Source organism: Sus scrofa, chromosome 14, assembly GCF_054392235.1.
Source record: "Sus scrofa isolate SSC_HxYL_T2T_F1_AM1 chromosome 14, Sscrofa_HxYL_maternal_Yorkshire_Landrace_v2.0, whole genome shotgun sequence".
Lineage (NCBI taxonomy): Eukaryota > Metazoa > Chordata > Mammalia > Artiodactyla > Suidae > Sus > Sus scrofa.
Genome location: NC_139396.1, coordinates 86,655,914 through 86,668,898, shown reverse-complemented (window position 1 = coordinate 86,668,898; position 12,985 = coordinate 86,655,914).

The following is a 12,985-nucleotide window of genomic DNA, read 5'->3' as shown; positions in this document are numbered from 1 at the left end:
ATTCTGAGTCTTTTATGAGCGTATCAGCTCAGTCATAGCAAGTACATACTGTGATCAGTAAAAAGTACACAGTTTTCTGAATCACTGTGCCTCCTGGAATTCTTTTAGAAGAATGTCAACAGCACAGGGTCAATATTTCAACCTCACAGAACCAGCACCCAGCTCACCACATGATTGTGTTACTTAGACCTCCTACTTATTCATGTCCAGTTTCCTCTCTTGAATCCTGGAGACCAGAAAGAATCAGCAATCATTCAATAATTATTAGAGTTCCTGCTGTGGCATAGTGGGTTAAGAATCCAACTGTAGCAGCTCAGGTCTCTGCAGAGGTGTGGTTCGAACCCCAGCCAAGAGCAGTGGGTTAAAGGATCCAGCATTGCATGGGTCACAGCTGCAACTCAGTTCAATCCTGAATCCCTGGCCCAGGGACTTCCCCATGCCATGAGTGCATCAATCAATCAACCAACTTAAAAAAAAAATCATTGACAGCTCCCTTTTCCACAAGCTGAGTGAGCCCTGATACTGCCTGTCTGTGTGGACTTTGATGTGGCTCCTCTCTAAGACAACATATTCTCCCTACTCTCAAGGAGATCACACTTTAGTGGGGAAGTCAAAACATATACTCAGAAAATTAAATAACCATGCAGGAGTTTCTTGGCGGCTCAGCAGGTTAAGGACCTGAGTTATTATTACTGTGGCTTGGGTTCAATCCCTGGCTCAAGAACTTTCACATGCCATGGGTGCAGGCTCAGCCAAAGAGATGAATTAAGTAAAATGAATGAATGAATGAATAACAATGCAAAATGTAATAACGTGGCTGAAGTATAAGAAATGTCAAAACATAGTAACTGATTAAATGCTAAATGAATGATATTGAGACCTGTGGATTGTAAACTGTGCTCCAGGTGACCCCAGTTATTTCGGGTAGTGGGGGAACTCTCAAGGATGCAGCACAATAAAAGAGAAGCACCGGGTAGGTGGGGCTTTAGGTGAGTCCTGCCAACCTGGCTTCTACCTCTACCTGAGTAACCCCTGTTATTTTTGGTTTTCTGTTCTCTGTTTTTTGCTTTCTATAGTGGATATTCACATATAATTTCATATCAAAAAAAGGGCTTCAGGAGTTCCCACTGTGGCAGAGTGGGTTAAGGATCCTGCATCGTCTCTGCAACAGCGTGGTTGACTGCTGAAACATGGGTCCCAGATCCCTGGGAATTTCTAAATGCTGCAGGTGCAACTAAAAAAAAAAAGAAGGGGGGCTTAAAATTTATTCTTTTTTTTAGACATCACTGATGTATTTTTAAATGTGATGAATTTCAAAAATCATCTCTGACCTGCTGTGGTGGCAGAAGTTTTGTTGGTAGAGGAGGACTCAGAGAATTATAAAGTCTCCAGTCTAACTGTTTATATAACACTAAGATGCCTCCACAAGCAGAAGTCCAAAGTGCTGGAACATGGTGAGGGGGGTGGTACCCTGTTGTCTAGATTAGCAGAGGAGATAGTGCCACTTGCACACAAGCTGCAGTACAATACAGTGAGGAGGGAGCTCAGGAGGCACCAGCCATGGAGAGGAAGCCCATCAAAACCCACAGCAACAGTCAGGCAGACAGAGACAAAAGCCGTGTACACAGATACAAGACAAACCAGAAAGCTCAGCAGAAAACAAGAAGTTTCCCAGGAAATGGGTACAGCCTATCTGGCTTGAGAGGGGGTCAGTATGGGTGGGGCTCCTGGGCCAACCCACGCAAACAGCAGAGTCAGAACAGTTTCAGGAACTAAAAGTGAGAGTCCAGACTTGCTAGAAATTGCTGAAACACCAAAACTTGAGGACTCAGTCCTTTTCTCCCAAAAATCTCTTGCCTAGAATTGAGCAGGCATCCTCTGTACAGGGAGGTGAGCAGGAAAAGCTCTCAAAGAAGTCCTGACACCTTTTCTCTTCATCTGAAGGTTAGACCTAGAATCCAGGAAGATAGCAATTCTGCTGCTATGGCCTGAAGAGACCAAGTTGTAAAACACCAAACATATTTGCATTTGTTGTTAATAGTAACAGAATCGATGTGGATTGCCTGAGCATAGGGAATGTGTTTTTCCAGATTACAAAAATAGAGCAAACACACCATAAGCATTCTTGGGCTGCAAGCACCAAGAAAAGGATAATTGAAGCATTAAAAATTACTATATATAAAATAAAAAATACATAATTTAAAAAGCAAAGTAACATATTGCTATTTTAAAAAATTAGAAAACTGGAACAAATAATCCCACAAATATCTTTGGAACCACAAAAGATCCTAAATTGCCAGAGCAATCTGAATGAAAAGAACAAAGATGGAAGAATCAGGCTCCCTGACTTCAGACTGTACTACAAAGCTACAGTAACCAAAATAGCATGGTACTATCACAAAAACAGACCTAGAACAATGAACAGGATACAAAGCCCAGGAATAAACCCATGTACCTGTGGTCAATCTACCACAAAGGAGGCAAGAAGAAATGATGGAAAAAAGACAGTGTCTTCAATAAGTGGTGCTGAGAAAACTGGACAGCTACATGTAAAAGAGTAATATCAGAACATTTTCTCACATTACCTACAAAAATAAACTCAAAATGGATTAAAGACCCAAATATAAGACTGGAACTGGAAAGCATAAAACTTTTAGAAGAAAACATAGACAGAACACTCTGACACAAACCTAGCAATATTTTTTTGGACCTGTCTTATCAGGCAAGGGAAACAAAAGCAAAAATAAACAAATGGGACCTAATTAAATTTAAAAGCATTTTCAAATTGAAAGAAACTTAACAAAGTAAAAAGACAGCCTACTGGAGTTCCTGTTGTGGTGAAATGGAATCAGCAATGTCTTGGGAGTGCTGGGACACGGGTTCAATCCCCAGCCAGGCACAGTGGATTAAGTGACACAGTGGGCTCGGGTTGAGACCGAAGCTCCTATCTGATCCCTGGGAACTCCATATGCTGCAGGGCAGCCAAAAAAAAGAAGAAAAAAAAAGACATCCTACTGAATATAAGAAATTATTTACAAATAATATGACAGATAAGGAGCTAATGCCCCCAAAATATAAAAAAAAAAAAAATCATACAACTCAATACAAAAAGAAAATAGGCAAAGAATATGATTAAAAAGTGGGTGGAGGACCTGAATAGACATTTTTCCAAAGAAAATCCACAGGCCTACAGGCCCATGAAAAGATGCTCAACATCGCTAATCATTAGGGAAATGCACATCAAAACTACAATGAGGCAGAGCCTCCTTGCCTGCCCACTTGCATCTCTCACAAGTGTCCTATCTTAATACACTTATTTCTTGCCTATCAAAAAACAAAACAAAACAAAACAAAACCTACAATGAGATATCACCTCACCCTGCCTGAGTGACGTCTCTGGCAAAAAGTCCACAAATAACACATGTTGGCAAGGATGTGGAGAAAAGCAAACCCTAGTACACCACTGGTGGGAATGAAAACTCTTGCAGCCACTGTAGAAAACAGCATGGATTTTCCTCAAAACACTAAGAACCGAACTACTATGTGATCCAGCAATTCTTAAAAAAAAATTAAAAAAAAGAAATGCAAAAACTCGACTTCAAAAAAATACATGCACCGCAATGTTCATAACAGCATTATTTACAATTGCCAAGATATGGGAGCAACCTAAGTGTCCATCAACAAATGAATGGATAAAGATGTTTTATTTATTTATACACACACACACACAGAAGAATAGTATTAAACCATAAAAAAACAATGAAATTTTGCCATTTGCAGCAATGTGGATGGACTTGGAAGATATGCTTAATGAAATCAGACAAAGACAAGTACTCTATGTTATCACTTATACATGGAATCTCAAAAACAAAATGAATGAATGCAATGAAACAGAAACAGACTCACAGAGAACAAACTAGTTGTTACCAGTGGGGAGGGGTAAATTGGGGAGGGACATGATAGGGGTATGGGGTTAAAAGATACTAATATGTATAAAATAAATAAGCACAAATATATATCATACAGCACAGGGAAACATGGTCTTTATTTTATAACTTCAAATGGAGCATAATCTATAAAAATATTGACTCACTATGTTATACACCTGAAAGTAATATTGTAAATCAACTATACTTCAAATTTAGAAAAAAAATTTTTTTCTAGAACACAGGAGTTTCTTGTGGAATTAAGGATGAGGAACAACCAGCTTTCAGAAAGGACAAGAACAGGGAATCTCAGCAGCAAAAGCCTGAGGATCCCCTCTCCAGAGGCTGTCATTAAGGGTTCCCAGTTGCTTCCATATGTGCATGACCCCAATCATGTTTTTTTCTTTTTTCTGATTCTCAGGAAAGAAAGTGTGATTGGCTGTTACCAAAAAGAGTCAATCCTTCATGCAATCATCTATGGCAAGGAGAAAAGGTGAGCAGAACCTGGGTAGCTCTATGAGCTAGAAAGTCTCCTCAGCATGTGACCACAGCATACACAAGCATTCACTGAGTTATGAGAGAAGACATCTGCATGGACTGGATGAATCAGATCAGGTATATAGCATGGCTACGATGACAGTGATTTTGAAAATGCGAAACAAAGTAAGGAAGAGTCTAATAATGAAATTAGGGCTCCTCCAATGTGTTCTTATAACATGACTGTGCCCACCCCATTAGTGTACATACCACTATAACCATTATTTACCTTTTTCTCACCCCACCTCACCAGAGACTGGAAGCATCCCAAAGATGGGAACTGTTTCCTAGTCATCTTTGCATTTCTAATTACTGTACCACAGTTAAACATTTCTTGTATGTTAAATGAAAATCATGCCTTTTGGACTTAGGAAAGCTATTGGTGAGACACCAAAAACATATGCGTTCTCCAGGCAGGAGTTTTGAGCGAGGTAACAGAATACAGGAAGATGTGACCACTGATGAACACATGCCATGAACGTGGTTGTGGGGCTAGTGAGAAATCCATTACACAGTTAGCTCATGGGAAACAGATCCCCACAACACAGGCTGACGCCAATGAGCCCCTGAAAGTAGTCCTGGGCACTGCCCATCTCAGCCCCTAAGGCAAAGCCTGGCTGACCTTATCTATGAATGGGACTGTTGAAGTTCCTTTTGTGGCTTAAGAATCCAACTAATATCCATGAGGATGCAGGTTAATTCCCTGGCCTCGCTCAGTAGGTTAAGGATCCCGCACTGCTACAAGATGTGGTATATGTCACAGAGGCTGCTCAGATCTAGCATTGATCTGGCTGTGGTGTAGGCCTGCAGCTGCAGCTCCTATTGAACCCCTAGCCCAGGAACTACCACATGCCACAGGTGTGGCCATAAAAAGAAAAAAAATGAGGCTGTTATCTTCAGATAGATTCTGCAGCATCATATGCTTGGTCCTTCTCTAGCTACTCTTCCTTTTCTAAATATCTGCCCTAAAAGAAGAGAAGTAGATGAGGGTGAGGTGGGGAGGGGGCCTGTGTGTTTCCCCTTGAGCCTCACCTTCTATTCAATGAGAAATAGTTAATATTTTACTTTTTGCATAATCTATCCATGGAACTCTTTATGGAAAACCCGATTTCAGGTAATTTTATTATAGTTCCTACTTTCCAGGGGGCGGGGGGATTCTTTCACTCTAGAGGTGAGAAGCTTCCCTTTTCTAAATTGAGTCAAATTAATCAGAGAACCTCCCACCTGTCAAGGAATTCCATGAGAGCAAGACCATTCCTAGTCCAGCTACCACTGAGGCTCACCAGAAATCACTGCTTCTTTGAAGAATGTTGCCAACATGTCGTACCATTCCCCAAATACAAGCAAGAAGCAGGTCATCAGTGATGACCTTCAGAGTTATTTGATCATGTTCTTCTTGTGGATCATACTCAGCTTCTCAGAGTGTTTTTAAGGCAAAAGCACATAGGTTAAAATGAGACTGACTAGGAGTTCCTGTCGTGGCACAGTGGTTAACGAATCACACTAGGAACTATGAGGTTGCGGGTTCCATCCCTGCCCTTGTTCAGTGGGTTATGGATCTGGCGTTGCCGTGAGCTGTGGTGTAGGTTGCAGACATGGCTCAGATCCCACGTTGCTGTGGCTCTGGTGTAGGCCAGGAGCTACAGCTCCGATTCGACCCCTAGCCTGGGAACCTCCATATGCTGTAGGAGCAGCCCAAGAAATATCAGAAAGACCAAAAAAAAAAAAAAAAAAAAAAAAAAAGAAAAAAAAAATAAAAAGAGGCTGACTATGAGCTCTTTGTGTAACTTTTTTTTTTTTTTTTTTTTTTTTTTTTTTTTTTGCTTTTTAGGGCCCCACCTATAGCACATAGAGGTCTAATCTGGGCTAGGGGTGTAATCCAAGCTAAGCTGCCAGCCAACCTACACCACAGCCACAGCCATGCCAGATCCAAGCCATGTCTCTGACCTACACCACAGCTCATGACAACGCAGGATTCTTAACCCACGGAGCAAGGCCAGGGATCAAACAGCAACCTCATGGTCCCTTGTCGGATTCGTTTCCACTGTGCCATGACGGGAACTCCTCGTATAACTTCTTAACAATAGTGCTCCTTCTATTAAGTGCCAGATATTTGGAATACGAACAAAGCCAAAGTCCCCTAGTGGCCAGGATAAAGGTCCACAGCTGATGCAGAAAACAGGGGATGGAGCCCAGGAGAAGAAATTTCATCTGTCCTGGCAAAGAAACACAAAGAGGAAATCTGGGTCAGGAGGCAGACAGCTTCTACAGTAACATTAGCATCAAAGAAAACGATGAGAATATTATTAAATATAGAATAAATGCATAAAATGTATAAGAGTTGAAACCAAATCGCAACTCTGTCCTTTTAAAAAGCATTATATTGCCTTCTTGGGAAGCATACATCTAAAATTATAATAAGTCAGACTGCTTTAGGTTCCACTCAAAAACATTTTGTTAAAAGACGGCCTTACATCATATTTGAAAAACATAAGCAGATTTTTACCAAATATAGACACAAGGATCATAAACTGAAAATAGAAACCAGAAGACAGACTCAGTGGAAACCAAGGGAATATTGACATTGTATTACACTTGGCAGTAAAGAAATAGAAATCTACTGTGATTTACTACCTCTACATATGAATAAAGAATTAGGTGAAAAAATATTCAAACTATCAGAAATAGTAAGATGCTTTTTGGCAATAAGTAAGAAAGAAGATTTATTTAACTTTGGAGAGGGTTGGCAGAAAGGGGACTCAAATGAGAAACAATAATATCACATATTAACTGTGTTCTTAAACATCCACATTCGGTGTATCAACTTTGGCTGTTGTTATATGCCTTGGCAATTCAATAAAGTTACTGAAATGGAAAATTGAAAATTTTTATTGTGATATTTCCAATTTCTCCACTAGTGGAATAGTTTAATAATAAGCCATTGCATATGCTTTCAGCATTCTCATTAAAATGAGTGAGCTATCATTTTTCTTTCTATTCCTAGTTATCAGCAGCTTTATTTACCACTGCATATTAAGTAGAATGCAAAGCTCAGCTAACCACTTGTGGTTGTTACTTTCCAAACAGGCAAGAACTATCTATTGAAAAGACATAGAGTGTTCAAACTGTATGGAAACCTAAGCATTTACATATTCCACGTCATGTTGTCCAGTATTATTTTGAATGTGCAAAATCTTCCATAGATTGCCCGACTGGGCAATGCCTAAACCAGCACAAAAACTTGTGCTTTGTCCCAACTCTGTGAAACCAGCATCTTAAGGGTGTATGATTTAAAGCCCACACTATTCAGATAGCTCTTTGAAGAAGTCACGTGGTGCAAAGTGAAAGACTCCATAACAGTCATTCAAACATTTCGCTGATGCCAATAAAAGGATTTCAAAGTGAATAAAAAAAAAAAAAAAAACATATTCCACGTCATGGTATCAATGAGGAAAGGGAGGCTCAGAAAAGTTAAGTAACTTATCCTAAGTCAACAGCTAGGCAATGGCAGATGTCATGCTTCTAGATGCTTCTGGAATGCTCTATTACAGCAGACTATCCTAGAGTCCCAATAATTTTTCAATAGTAAATGTTGAACATTGGACCACAAATTCCTATCTGGCAAAAAATAAAAAACTGAATGGCCAAAGAGAAGCCTTCATTTATTGAAAGCATACCTCAGCCTTATCACAAGGAATTCTAGATTGCAAAGGAATCAGATTTCATTTATAGTCACTTTACTTGGGACATTCCCCTTTGGGCTTTTATGAGTCTACCCCTAGCTTTGATATGTTTCAATGTTCTATAAAATGTCTCTTTGCATTCACTTCAGAGGCATGCAGAACATTGACAACTCCCTAATTTGTAAGGCGATATCTCCATAAAGCTGCATTAATTCCTTTGTTGGTCTTTGCAGAGTAAATTTACTACTAATCTGGTTCCTGCCATCAAGCTGCTCATATCACTAATTTATTTCCCTTTTAAACAGCAATTTGGGCACGTTGTCTTTGGCTCGCGCTCTACATAAAACATTTACGTGAATTCTTAACCCTCCTGAGGAAGTGGGCTTGATCCGAAGAGGAACAGAATGGAGCTGAAAGAACCAAGGGTGGGTCCAATTCTCAGTTCAGTGGCCAGTAAGCCATGTGACCTTGAGCAAATCACTTTTCCTCTCTCTGAACCTTTTTCCAAGTGAAAAATGTAAAAAGGCAATTTCATGACCCCTACACATCTAAAACTCTGCATTTCTTAATTGATCATTTTTAAGCCAATCTGAACAATAATTACTATGCATTTACTCTAAATTTCCATCCCATCTACCTCTATTTACCTAGTACATATTTCAGTCCTAACACTGAGATAAGTAAATAAACCACAGTAAAATGTAATGTCTCCTATACCATGAACTCCATAAAAAGTTAATTCATTTTTATAGGCTCAGTGCCTAGTAGAGTTGAACTCTAAATGTTTGATATATACACAGAAGGATAGATGACTGTCACAGCATAATAGTAAGAAGGGCTAAGTGTATGAGTTTACATTATCTCTGTAAGTAGCCCAGAGATCATTATCCTGAACCTTATCGGAAGAGCTAGCACTTATGTGTAATTTTGCCTGTTAACGGTATAGTGGACTTTACAGTGCATCTCTTATAGCCCGATCCCCTCCTGCCTAATCTTATACTCTTAACCTTCCTTCTGGACCATAAGCTTTTTGAGAGCAAGATCTATGCCTGATTCATCCCAACTTTCTGTACCTAGTCATTGCATTTATTATCTTCCATCAATTTTAACTAATTAAATGAATTGAAAAAAGTAGTTGCAAGATAATAGTACCCAAATAAAATAAATGACACATTTTGTAACAAAGTAAAAACTGTTTTCAGGGATAAAGGTTTGGAAGAAGTTAACTGTGATAATACTTTTTGTCCTTTAAGCCTTTTATTAATCTCAAATTTTCACTTCTATTAAAAAATCATTCATTTTTAGTGACTTACTTTCCCTCACATATTATCAGTTCATAATTAATGTAATATAATGAGGTCTAATATAATCTAATAAGATCTCACAGAGGAGAGGAAGCATGAAGAGTCCTTTATATTTCAGCTGCAGTTCCAACAAAGAAATTGCAATAGAGTTGTATTTGCATGGTTTCAGTTTATATGAAATCCAGTGGGGTAGCATGCTTTGCATGCAGATTAGCTCTATGTTGCTTTAGTAGATACTTTGTCAAATGCTACTAGTCCACTACTTTGAGTAATATGGAATAGCACCAGAATATTAACTCCTGGTAGGATATTCTGTACTTTGAGGGGGGGGGGGGGGCTATATCTATTCCCAGGCCAGGGATCAAATCCATGTCACAGCAGTGACAATGCTGGATCCTTAACCTGATGAGCCACCAGGGAATTCCTCTGCCTTCTTTTGCCTTATGCGATGCCAGGGTATTTACTTTAGGATGATGTATTTTTGTCCTCAGACATGTCCGTTCCCCTGGTTGAGGAATGCTTTCCCGACAAGCAGTTCTCTTTTTTAGGCAATATCAGTTTCTTGATTGCTATCTCATAATTTTCACATATTCACAATTCCATATTGGCATAAACAATCCATATTAAGATATACATAATGTTCATATTTTCTGACTCACTTTTTAAAGTCATTGCAATGCTAATTATGGTATTAATTCAGTATAATTATACTCATTATTACAAATATGATTTGTTCACAGGGATTTCATTATTAGAAACAGTACTTTATATTACTGTTATAAATACTACCAATAAACCACAATTGTCAGAAACAGCCTTAAAGTATTTCCTATTGGTTTCATCACATTCCAACATGATCAACATGGACATATTATGTGTGTGTAAACTTCAAAGGAACCAGACAATCTTTTATTCCTAAAAAAAAAAATCACTGTCATGCTAATAAAAATAATGGCTAAGATTGACTGTGCACTTGCTATGTGCCAGTTTCTGTGCCAGCACTCAGTGGGTTAATGTGGATCTTCTCACGAATGTTCCTAAGGATCCTATGAGGCAGAAGTTTTAATTAACCCCATTTTACAGATAAGAAAACCAAGGCTTGGACAGGGTAAATAATTACTAAAATGTTTACAGCTGATAAATGGTAGAGCTAGAACTGGAACCCAAACAATTTTACTCCAGATTATTGTGTTTGTGGAGAAAGGATGTACATGCTCAGTTTGGAAGATGCCATACTTTGTATATTTGTACAATTATTCCTCCAAACTCAAGTTTGCACATCATTTTAAAATTCCGCCTTAAAACCCAAAGTATATAGAGAATGCAAATTGAAATATTTGCACTAGGAATTATAGGTGATCAAAAATTTAATGAATCATTATTACTGGGAAATTAGCAAATAGAGTAAATCAAAGTAGGGGCATAATATACTTATTATATAATTATCAGTATAGTTTTCTAACTGTGAATTTGCTAGTGCTGACTGATTAATTTTATAGTTAATAAGCTTATTAACTGTGTACCTTAACAGCTTTTTCTTTTTAGTGTGTAAGGTTTAAAGTTTAATTTCTTCTCACAAAGATTAATCAAAGATTTTCCAGCTGCCAAAAGATAATACAGCAAAAAGGATTAAAAGTAAATTTAACCACAAAGGTTTGATAGTACTGCATCACAGCCCATCCATTTATGAACTGATTTTTGTAAAAAAAAAAAAAGCAAATATGTAAAATCTGATATTCATTGTTGCCTTTATTATTTTCCATTTGCTGGTCCAATTAGTACCACATTCATAAGAATCATATGCATAAGATAGGCATGAAACCACATTCTCTCTGAAAGTCTATGAGCCTTTCAGAAAATATGCCTAAAGTATTATCTTCTTAAAGATAGCTGACAAATCATAAATATTTCCTGATTTTTATATCCAAAGCCAAAACTACATAAAACCTAAGAGCCAAATATTCCTTGCTTTTAAAACCATGAAGCCTAAATAGTTTAAATATTTATTCTGGGAAGCAAGTAAGTACCTTGAGATTGTAAGAATTCACCCCAATAGCCTTTAGAACAAAACAACACATTGTGATCCATTTCAAAACCATGCTCTATTTACACATTGAAAACTTATTAAGAGTTGGTCATATTCAAAACCCTGTGAGGCACACTCTATGCTGATCATGCCCTTAAAGAACAGATCTTTTGGACTGTCTTGTTTATTCTGTCTGCTTTTAATTATGAAAATAATAAAACAGATACTATTTCCTAACACCTAAGTATAAGAAAGGCTATTTTTATTATATGAAAGTCCAGATGGAGATACTCAAGCCAAGAACTCAATTTTTTTTTTGCTTAGAATTCCTTATACTCGGACCTTCTGAGGCCTGTAGCAGTACCACGTTGCAGAACCCATCTATTAAAATTTCCCTTCAGTTGAAATAGATGACACTTAAGTTCGAGAGTGATTTTGCATGAGTATATTTTTAAGAGCTGTATTGCTTTTAAAAAGAAACTGAGATGGAGTTCCCATTGTGGTTCAGTTGGTTAAGAACCCAACAAGTATCCTTAACCCACTGAGTGAGGCCAGGAGTGGGTTAAGGACTCAGTGGGTTAAGAACCCAGCATTGCCATGAGCAGTATAGGTCGCAGACATGGCTCAGATCTGGCATTGCTGTGGCTGTGATGTAGGCCTGTAGCTGCAGCTCTGATTCAACCCATAGCCCAGGAACTTCCATATGCCACAGGTGTAGCTATAAAAAGGAAAAAAGAAAAAAAAGAAACAGAAGGAAAAGGGGAGCAGAGGTAGCATGGTAAGCAGTTGTGAACTTGGGGTCTACAGGAGGGGGAGCTGGAATACAATATTAGTTTCGCCACATAATGATTCACAGCCTTGGGTGAGTTTTTTATTTATGACATCTCAGTCTTCTTCACTCATAAAACAGACATTATGTTATTTCCATAATAGCGTTGTGGGGAGTGGGTGATACAAGTAAAGTACTCAGCATAATGTTGGTAACAAAGCACAGATGCAATGAATGGCAGTTATCCTCATAATTAGAAGAGGTAAACTGGGGAGGAAAAGGTATTATGTCATTTTTCAGGGAGGTTGCAACAACACAAAAACTGTAACACAAAAAATTATGCTTATCTGTGAAGCCACTAAGTTTGGACTGAACTCAAGGATGAAGGACAGAGGGTGTTCTCTTTGTGGCTCAGCACTTAACAAACCCGACTAGTACTCATGAAGACTGGGGTTCCATCCCTGGCCTTGCTCAGTGGGTTAAGGATCCGGCGTTGCCATGAGCTGTGGTGTAGGTTGCAGACGTGGCTCAGACCCCATGTGGCTGTGGCTCTGGCATAGGCCAGCAGCTACAGCCCCGATTCAACCCCTAGCCTAGGAATTTCCATATGCGGCAAGGGTGGCCATGAAAAGCAAAAAAAAAAAAAAAAACAAAAACAAAACAAAACAAAAAAGAATGAAGGGCAGAGTTCATATTGTGGCTCAGCAGATTCAGAACCTGACTATTATCCATGAGGATGG